Source organism: Micropterus dolomieu, linkage group LG13 (genome assembly GCF_021292245.1).
Source record: "Micropterus dolomieu isolate WLL.071019.BEF.003 ecotype Adirondacks linkage group LG13, ASM2129224v1, whole genome shotgun sequence".
NCBI classification, from domain to species: Eukaryota; Metazoa; Chordata; class Actinopteri; order Centrarchiformes; family Centrarchidae; genus Micropterus; species Micropterus dolomieu.
The window spans coordinates 27572739-27583394 of NC_060162.1; the positions used below are offsets into that span (position 1 = coordinate 27572739).

Below are 10656 nucleotides of genomic sequence, written 5' to 3' on the forward strand. Positions count from 1 at the left end.
GAATGTCCTGAAAAAGAAAGAAACTACTGGTGTACTGAGCAACAGACGTCCAACAGGTCAGCCAAGGAAAACAACAGTAGTTGATGACAGAAATATCGCACAAATATTGCTAAGAGCTGTGAAGAAAACCCCCAAAACATCAGTAAGTGACATCACCAACGACCTCCACAGTGCAGGGTGAAGGCGTCACAATCCACTGTTGGAAGAAGACTCAGAGAGCAGAAATATAGAGGCCACACCACAAGATGCAAACCACTCATCAGCAGGAAGAATCAGAAGGGCCAGAGTGAAATTTAGATAGAAGTACAGAGATGAGCTGCAAAAGTTCTGGAACACGATCTGATGGACTGATGAGACCAAGATTAATCTCTAGCAAAGTGATGGGAAGGCCAAAGTGTGGAGAAAGAAAGGAACTGCTTATGATCCAAAGCATACAAGCTCATCTGTGAAGCATGGTGGAGGTAATGTCGTGGCTTGGGCTGCATGGCTGCTTCTGGAACAGGCTCATTAATATTTATTGATGACGGAACTGATGATGGTCGCAGCAGAATGAATTCAGAAGTGGACAGAAACATTTTGTCTGCCAGTTTACGGAGAAATGCATTGAAACTAATGGGGAGGAAGTTTATCATGCAGCAGGACAATGAGCCAAAGCACACTGCCAACAAAACAAAGGACTTCATCAGGGGAAAAAGTGGAAGGCTTTAGACTGGCCAAGTCAATCACCTGACCTGAACCCAACAGAGCTGCATTTCACCTCTTTAAGAGGAGACTGAAGGGAGAAACACCCCGAAACAAACAAGAAGTGAAAGAAGCTGCGGTAAAAGCCTGGAATAGCATCACAAATGCAGAATGCAACAGTTTGGTGATGTCGATGGTTTGCAGGCTTGAGGCAGTTATTGCAAGAATGGGTTATGCCACCAAATATTAAATGTTATTTACTTGAAGATTATTTGTTCCATTACTTTTGCTCACCTTAGAATGCTGTGGTTTAATAAAAACGGTGATATGTCCTAAGTTGTTTAAGACATCTAGATGTGAATACCAGGAAATAAAAGCTGAAATTCTGAACACTTGTCTCATCTTTTGATCTTAAACCCAAATGTCTTCAATGAACAACAAAAACAAAGGGATTTGCCTTACCGTTCCAATACTTTTGGAGGGGACTGTATATGTCTGAGGAAGAGTTGCCTTGGAAATATGTGGTCAGCATATAGAGCATACAGTATCCACCTTCTACGGCAAATCCATGCAGCTGCACATCTTCTGATTATGGCCATCGGGACATTGTTTTGTCAGAGTCTGGACTCACGTTGGAACCGGTTGTTTTGTTCATTTACAGCACATTGATACATTAACCACAACACACCGCAACAAATTAGCAAAATACACTGCTGAAACTCCATGTTGACAAGTGATCTTTTGACGTCGGTTGCCAGGCAACACATTAATTTGTTCCGGTGCATGGGTCTGCTGTGTTCTCACTGCAAACAAACTGCTCCAGGGATCGTTTTGGCAGCAGCTCTCATTGATGCATTCATCATAAGCTTTTATGGCACTGGATATTTGCACAACCTTAACTCCCTGACCCAATTATGCAATTATGCGGCGTAAAAACACTTCGGATTTGGTCCAAACGTTTTGCTCAGCACTTTCATCTGGCCCGGTATGGAAATCATGGCTACCAACAAACAATATCATATCATCGCCAAAGAGGGGAATTACTTATTATCGCATTTAACCTGCTTTTAGCGGGCGACATTAATCAATGTCCGGGCTCATTGTCCAGCCCTAAACTTGAAGCAAAATCCTACGATCTTCAAATCCATCACGGTGAGCAACTACCCTGCTATCCAGGTACATACAAACATCATCAATACTGCAAATCCGGAATCTGATTACCCACCTAAATTAACTGTCTGCTCTTCGAGCGGCTTGGAGTCCATAACGCCGCAGACGGCGCTAAACTGAGACCCGGGGGCCAGCCTGACCGGATGACCACTGCGATGGAGGGTGAGAGAGAGTCGGCAACACCTGGACAGCTAAGCTGACTTTTGAGGGAAAACAACAGCGATTCCACCACATGGCAAGCTACGTAAACTCCTCCAGAAGGAAACAACAATTATTAACATTAATTAAACAATATACAAACTGCTGATCTCGAAATTACGAGCATCATATCTTCTGGTCAACAAAATAACTCCGGTGACCGGTCAGGTAACAGTAAGCGTTGGCCAACCAATAACTCTTCCGGAGTTTCTACTGGCTGCTTAAATAAAATCAAACCTTGCTGTGTCTCTAATGAATAATGTAATATAACTCAGCATAACACGCAACGGAAAATCACAGGTCTAAACCCAGCAATTAAGAAATTACGAAAACTGTTACCAACGCCAGAGTAATGCGGGACCCTAAAGCAAAACCCAAAGGTCTGCTAGGGGGATGCCTGAATATTCGCAGTATTATTCCAAAAAGTGATCAAATTTAACATCTTCTTGTTGATTCTAACTTTGACTTTCTGTGCTTGTCTGAGACGTGGCTCCATAAAAACTCCCGTTCTGCTGCTCTACATATTCCTGGCTATGCCTTCAGGAAAGAGAGCTGAGGGTAGAGGTGGGGGGTTTCTGTTTTATATTAAAGATCACAAAGCGTGTAAACAGATTCAAAATGTTGAGAATGACCTAGAATGTATCTGCCTAGATGTCACACTTTCACCACAAATGTCTTTAAGTCTCATTGGAGTCTACAGACCACCCTCTGCAAAATCTGCTTATCTTGAGAAATTATATGTTAGGCTTAGGGAATGCAGCTCAGAGAAGGAAGTAATTATGATGGGTGATTTTAATATTCTCATCTAGAACTGTACGCAGGATAAGCGGTTGACGATGGATGGATCTAGAACCGAAATTGATCTGATATTTAGTAACTAACCTGAGAGAGTAACCAAATCCTTCAACATGGTCACAGGTCTGTCTGATCACAACTTAATCCTTATAGCCAGAAAACTTAAAAAATTGGTCCAAATTTTCCACTTATACAAAGCCCTGCCAATTTAGAATACCTACGAGTGATGTATGTGAATATGAAAATGCTATTAAGAACATTAATTGGAATGAAATACTAATTGGTACAAATGTGGATGCTGACACACGCATGTTTTTATCCACAATTCAAAACAAAACAATTTTTAAACTAAACTACTAAATGTACTCTCCCCTGGATTAATGGTGACATAAGGAGACTAATGAAGGCTATACGGACATTTCTTAAGACTATGTTACTGACTGACAGACAAATCTTCACTTCTTTAAGGAACAGGGTAATAAAGGACATCCGAGTAGCTAAAGCAAACTTCTTCGTTAGTCTGATAGGTGAAGCTAAGGGAAATCACAAACAAATCTGGGACTCCCTAAAAAAGCTAACTGGGAAATGGCATAATAATACAACAAAGCAGCTGGTGATTAAAGACAAAGGCTCCCTGGTTAAAGTGGCAACAGAAACGGCTACTCTGCTCAACTCCTATTTTGTGAATTCTGTAAAGATGACAGTACACATAAATCAAACTGAACCTCTCCATCCTTCACCAATAGATATCTCTCAACCTGTCCTATCCTTGATGGACGTCTCTGAATCGAAAGTTAACACAATCCTGAACTCTATTAAAAATTCGAAATCAAAAGATATATTTGGATTAGATACTCTCTTCTTTAAGCGGCACGCAGGTTCATTTAATGAATCAATAACAAAGATAATTAATGCCTCTTTTAAAGAAGAGAAGTTTCCAAAGAACTTGAAGTCAACAATTGTCGTACAAGTTCATTAATCAGGACACCCGACTGATGTGAGCAATTATAGACCTATTAACATTTTACCTGTCATCTCAAAAATTGCAGAGAAATGTGTTGCTTAACAGCTGACCACACATCTCAAGTAGCCCTTATACACTGCATCCAATGCAAATCGGTTTTCGAGTTAACCATTCCACTGAGACAGCAAACTGTCTCTTACTTTTAGAAAACATCAAGCTACAAAAGGAATAAAGGAGGTGTTGTCAGGGTCATATTTTTAGACTTCAGTCAACAGTCAACCATAAAATACTTATCTGTAAACTAGCAAATTTAAATTTCTCTTCTAATGTGATGAATTGGATGAAGTCCTATCTTGAAGCCAGAGTTCAGTGTGTAAGGGTGGGTAGTGAAACATCATCCTTCCTGAGTAATGAAATGGGTGTGCCTCAGGGATCCATCCTGTGACCTCTCCTGTTCGGCTTATATATAAATAATCTACCATCGGTCTGCACAGGGTCTGAAGTTCAGATGTATGCAGACGATACTGTAATTTATGTCTATGCATGGACCAAAGAACAAGCAGCTTCTAAACTCAGTGCAGCAATGATTAATGTAAAGAAATGGCTTAATGATTCACACCTGTTTCTTAATTTTAAGAAGACTGTTTGCATGTTTTTCACAAAACTGACTGTGATCCCAAAGTATGTGTGTCTGGAGAGATCCTCCAAGTAGTCTGTTATGTTAAATACCTCGTATTATCCTTAACTCCACCTAATCCTTCAAAAAACAAGTGAAGAAAGTAATGCAAATAACTAAATACAACCTGGCCAATTTTAGGTACATAAGAAACCGCCTAACAACTACAGCAGCAAAATTATATATGAATGCAATGATCATCCCCCACTTAACATATTGTATGACAAGTCGGACTCAAGCAAGATGTACAACACTGAAGCCCATTCTTTCTGTGTACAAGCAGAATCACAAAGTGTTAGATAGAAAACCCAATACTTACCACCATTGTAATATTTTGGGCATATATGAAATCCTTACTTGATTTAATTGAATGAAATACAGTAACATCTGTCTGGTGTTTAAGATTCTAAATAGAAAAGCTCCCCACCACTTGGTACTTTTATTTAGATGAAAAATTACACCAACAGAACTACAAGATCAGCTCTAAGAGGGGACTGTGTAATCCCTTTCAGGACTAGCTCCTTCAGCAAGAGCTTCTCAATTGTGGAACACCCTACCAACTGAAATAAGAATCTGTAACACCTACCATACCTTCACACAAAGCCTTGTGGCCTGGCTTTTGAAAAGTCAAACGTGAACATTTCTAAACAAAATAGTACATTGCACATTTTATTTTTATTGTCGTTACTATTTAACCTGCTGCTAACATGTCTCATGTCCTCTGCACATTGCCAGGTGGCCAGCTTTGCACAGCTTGGTAAGACCAACATAATGATTGATGTATTTTATGTGTACTGTTTATTGTTGTCCTCATGTTTGTAACAAAAGTAGGTTGTGTGTTGTTGCGTTATTTGCATGGCTAGCTGTGTCTAAATGGTGTCTGCCATAACTGTACTGATGTTTTACTGTTTCTGGATGTTTTGTGTGGTTTTATGTTGTGAGAATTGTTCTGTTTTGTTGTTGTTGTTGTTTTTATAGTGTCTTGATGTACTTTTTGTATACTGTATATTTGATCATTTAAGTTTTCAAAACATCTTGCTGAAGGACTGCAGTTGAAAATTAGCCAGTAGGCTAACACTGGCACTGTTGTGGTGGCAGCCCAGCTGACGGTGAGTGTCCTGGTTTTTTCTCCCTTTTTGTCTGTTGTTCTGTTTTTCCCTGGTTTTCTCTGTTCTCTGCCTGCCTCCCCGTGTCTCCTCCCCTGTGTGTGCTTTCTCTCTCTCTCTCTCTCCCTCCCTCCCTCCACTCCTGAGCCCAGCCAACGACCCGCACCTTCACCTCGTCAGCCACCTCCTCTGACTGCCACACCTGCCAGCGATTAGCCTCATCTCCAACTGTTCTTCTACCCCGGTTCTCCAGTCAATCCCTGCTTGATCGTCGTTGCTCCTAACCTGGTGCCGCAAGTTCACTCAAGCTCTGCAACTCTCAGTAGCTTCTCTCATTTCTCTAGCTCTTGGTTCTTCCCTGTGCCACTAACCTTGTCCTTCTGTTTATCTTTCCCCAGGTTCACTCACCCTCGTCCTCTGTCAAGTCGGCTGGGCTCGCTCACCTGCCCACTTCCTTCAGGCTTCCCCAACGGTGTCCTCCCAGTCCTCCTGTGCCTCTTCTCTTCCTCAACCCCCAGTGTTCCTTGGTTCTCTGGTCTCAGCCTCCTTGGTTTCACATGCCTGCGTCTCCCCGGCATCACTTCTCCCTCGACTCCAGTCCCTCAACCCCTTTTTTTCCCCAATAAAACCTGCCAATCTGAGCGCTCCGTTTGGGTCCTCGGTCCCCACACCACACCATCGTAACAGGCACATTTACAGTAATGTTAATGTGTGCTGTCCTAATAAATAAATAAATAAATAGAACATTCAATATTGTTCACTCAGTCAGCACAATACCAGCCTCGGTATTACTTGGCATTGGATCGTATAGGAATTTAGTGGTATCGCACATCACTAATTTCCAGGTTAATGGTTTGAGAAGACTTGATATCCTCCAGGAGAGGCTCCTCAATTCCCCTTGCACACACCCAGACTTAATAGTTTTGGGTAATTGGTGGGATGTGTTATTCCATATTTAACAGCCAATACTGGCACTTGAATCCTCCTGCACTACTGAGTAACCTATACAATGAACATAGGAATGCCTTGTTGAATATGGAAAACTAAATTGCTTATGTAATTGCATAAGATAAATCTGAATATACCAGATGCAAGTGACAACCTGCTTTTCCATGCTTTGTTTATGAGGCTCAGAGGTGATGTGTCACTCTAAGTAATCTTTCCGGAACACAACCTCCAACTTCAATAAAGACCCTTTGTGCTAGACAGTTTTTGCTATTGGCTTATGCTGCTTGCACGCACAGCAAAACATTCCTGAAAAGAAGGGAAAAAAATCCATTAATTGATGGATTGATTGGTAAGCTTTAACACAGATTTTTACATTTTTGATAATAATTTGTGAGGTACAGCCAGGGCTTGAACTGTGTCATTTCAAGGCACTGTGGGTTCCACGCAGATTTACGGTGCTTGAGATGATCTGAAATGGCCCTTTCTCATCCACTCCACATCTGACATTTGGAATATTTCTTGAATTATTTGATTACTAATTTCCAATATAATTTACTGGTTTTAGGCAAAAATATAGACTTGATGTTAGTTAGTGTTAGTCCAGTTTTCCATACATGTGACATACAAGCGTTGGTAGTAGTTTGCTTGTTAAGGTTGTTTAAGGTATTTTCAGGGTGCTACTGGTCATATTTTTAAGGTGACAAGAAGGAAAGTATCAAAGTACAAATACAGTAACACTTTCTATGAAGGTCATCACTATAATGGCTTATGCATATTAATAACACAATGTAATGCTTCCATAAGACATAACAATTGTTATAATCACTATAAACATTCATTAGGCGCTATAGCAAAGTTTATAACGCATTATGACCTTGTGATTTAATGTTTTATAACTAATAGTAATATCAGTTTATACCAGTGCGCCAAGAATCTCCAAGCATGTTCCATAGTACATTATAACCATCGACTCTGCCTCGTTATAAATACACTTTAGTCACAATTTAGAATTAGTGATAAAAAATGGAATAATAGCTTATAGTAATTTTTTTTAACCTCTTGGTACTTGGTAATTGATTTTCGCTGTTCTAGCTGTTTCCCATCCAAAAAAGGGGCCGTCTGTATCAACATTTAGATAATCGATTTTTGTTACACACGTTTTGCTCAGCAAAACTTTTTTTTTTTAAGTTTCTTCACTTTATTAACATCAGTGTGATATTTTTACACATCAAAGTAAATCCAACTTTACTTTAGTTCAATTATTTTTATTATTATTATTATTATTTATTTTAACAATATTTAGAACTAGAACTAGCATTGCAATAGCTTACTGAACAGTTATGGACATTTGTCAGGTCTAAACACTTTCAGTTAAACTCCCTGAACAATAACAATCCACACTAATGTGGAATCCTTCAGGTTTCTGGGTTCCACTATACCCCAGGACCTGAAGTGGGAGCCCAATATGGACACCATCATCAAGAAGGCCCAGCAGAGGATGTACTTCCTGCGTCAGCTCAGGAAGCTCAACCTGCCTAAGGAGCTGCTGATCCAGTTCTACACAGCCATCATCCAGTCTGTTCTCTGCACCTCCATCACTGTCTGGTTTGGATCTGCCACCAAAAAGGACAGGAGCAGACTACAACGGACAGTCAGGACTGCAGAAAAGGTAATTCGTGCCAACCTGCCCTCCATTCAGGACTTGTACATTTCCAGTGTCAGGAAACGGGCAGGAAACATCACTGCAGATCCATCTCACCCCGGACACAACCTGTTCCAGCTCCTCCCCTCTGGTAGGCGCTACAGAGCACTGTACGCCAAAACCAACAGACTCAGGAATAGTTTCTTCCCACATGCTGATGAACAGCTGATTTCTGACTCACAGTGTCAGGAACAATTCATGTGCAATATCCCAGTAACTCTAATCAGCCACCTGTTTACTGGCTAACACTTATTTATTCACCATTCTCTATTTCAGTCCTGTTCATACTGTTCTATTGTCATATTGTATATACATCCTTTGCACTATGCTCCATCGCGCTGTGTACATGTATGCATGTATGTGTACCTGTATCTCACATCCACCTCCGACATGTACATTATAATGATAATAACGTCTTACTCCTGCATCCTTTGCACTCTGCTCACTGCACTGTTTGTCTATATTGTTTTTTGTTCGCAGTGTGTATATTTGTGTTGTCTACACTGTAGCCTGTGTCTGATTTGTATGAGTAAGCACATTGTGAGCAATGTACAATCCTGAGTCAAATTCATTGTATGTGTACACATACCTGGCAATAAAGCGTATTCTGATTTAGAAGGCAATTGGTAGAAGGGTTCCATTTTCTTTCATTTGTTTTATCTTCTGTTTTATTTCCACCGTTATTGCAGCTCAACATTTTTCAATGAACTTTCTACCTTCTCATCCCACTGCTCAACAGCACGGAAGACCTCTGGGGCTACAATGCTTAGTGCAGCGATTGGCGCTGTCCTCCAAATCGTATTCCTGTCCACCCCAACCTCTTCAAAGGCTGCCTTCATAGTTCTGCCCTTGCAGAAGGCTTCCAGAGCAGCTTTGTATCTACGAATGATACTTTTGCAGTTTTTCCACTGGCAGAAAAAAAATACACACCCACTTAAATTTGTACATCCTCCATTTACCAGATGTTTGTCATTTGAAAGAGCTGTTAATACAAACAGTCAAACCACTTCAGATCCTGGCCCTTGTCCAAACCAAAATGAAAAAACATCTCAGCATCTACATTCTGAACCAGATCTGGATGATCATGAAGTGGGACCAAGATATTGTGGTGAGCCTCTCCGTTGTATAAAAACACACAGACATTACAATAGAACAGCTTCCTTCAGGGCAAGGCAAGCCTTTTGTGTTTTCATCCATATCATTGCTTGCTTTTCTAGTAAACATCCCTGTACATCTCTAATCTCAAACTAGGTATATGGACAGTACTCTTGTATCTCTTTTTTACTAAGATCAGTAATTTAGTCCTGTGTTTGATTATATATTGTGTCATTACACCAAAAGAAACTTCAGTGGCATCCCATTAAAAATCCAGTCATTAATATGGAGTTGTCAACCCCAACCCCCCTCGAAGCTTTAGCAGCTTCCAGTATACTGGGAAGTATTTCCACATTTTGGAGTGTCTGTGGAACTTACTGTGAACTAATACAGTGCCCCAGTACACTAAATAAGGTCCATAAAGACATTGTGCAGCACAGCACGATAGTGGTGTACTGGATATGCATGAGTATCCAGCCTGTTCTCATGCTCAGGTGTCACATATACATACATTGGAAAAGCCGTGTCTATTGTACGCAAAACGGCGATTTTGGTACGTGTGTATGAAGTCACTCAAATATATTTTTAACGGTATCGGGCGGGTTGATTAAAATAAATATGACATAGTTGTGTGTTTGTGCTGCATATGACAAAGGAACATAAGGATCTAAGTAGGCTGCTTTTTACCGTGAAAGGAGGGCTTTGCCGTTGCCATTTTTGATGAAGTTTTATGTAAACCAGTAATGATAGACTACATGGATTAATCAAGAGTGCAGCCTTTTGAAATAAACAGGTCAGGTAGCAGGTCGGTATCATGTGTTTTAATTTCCTGTCAAAATCAGGGCAGGGAACAGAGACAGGACCAAACAGGAGATAGGACTACACTAAAACATGGAGACATAAAACTCGAACAGGTAAAAACATGCAGATAAACATAAGAATAAACTAAGCTACAAAACCCCAAACAAGCAGGGGCGGCTTGATCATTAGGGCGACCGGGTGACGCACCGCCAAGCCAGGAAAGGCAGGGGATTTTTCTCACACTTTCTACCACACTGTTAGCTGTGACTCTTTTTGACAGACAGTTTGTCTCTGAATATCGCTGTCCAATCAGTGTCAAGTCGTGTTCTGGGGATTCCCGCCTCTTTTGGTGCTATTTCAGTCTGGTTGTAATTCGCCCAGATCTCTCTCATAGACTTTCATGTAAAGGCAGTTTTTCTTCTGCCACCTGAAAATGACTCGGCAGTCCTCCAGCTTGTTGCTCTCACTACGAGCAGCTGCTGTAGAAAATGTACGTTCAGGCTAAAAATTCGACCGTGGT

General features: G+C 40.8%; 1 long non-coding RNA gene across 1 annotated transcript; it reads left to right on the forward strand.

Annotated features, from left to right (window-relative positions):
• The first annotated feature begins 1485 nt into the window (after positions 1-1485).
• On the forward strand, positions 1486-6231 carry LOC123981437. The gene is made up of 3 exons (XR_006827766.1): positions 1486-5241; positions 5743-5878; positions 5989-6231. It is a non-coding gene; the product is annotated as an uncharacterized LOC123981437 (long non-coding RNA).
• The last annotated feature ends 4425 nt before the right edge of the window (positions 6232-10656 follow it).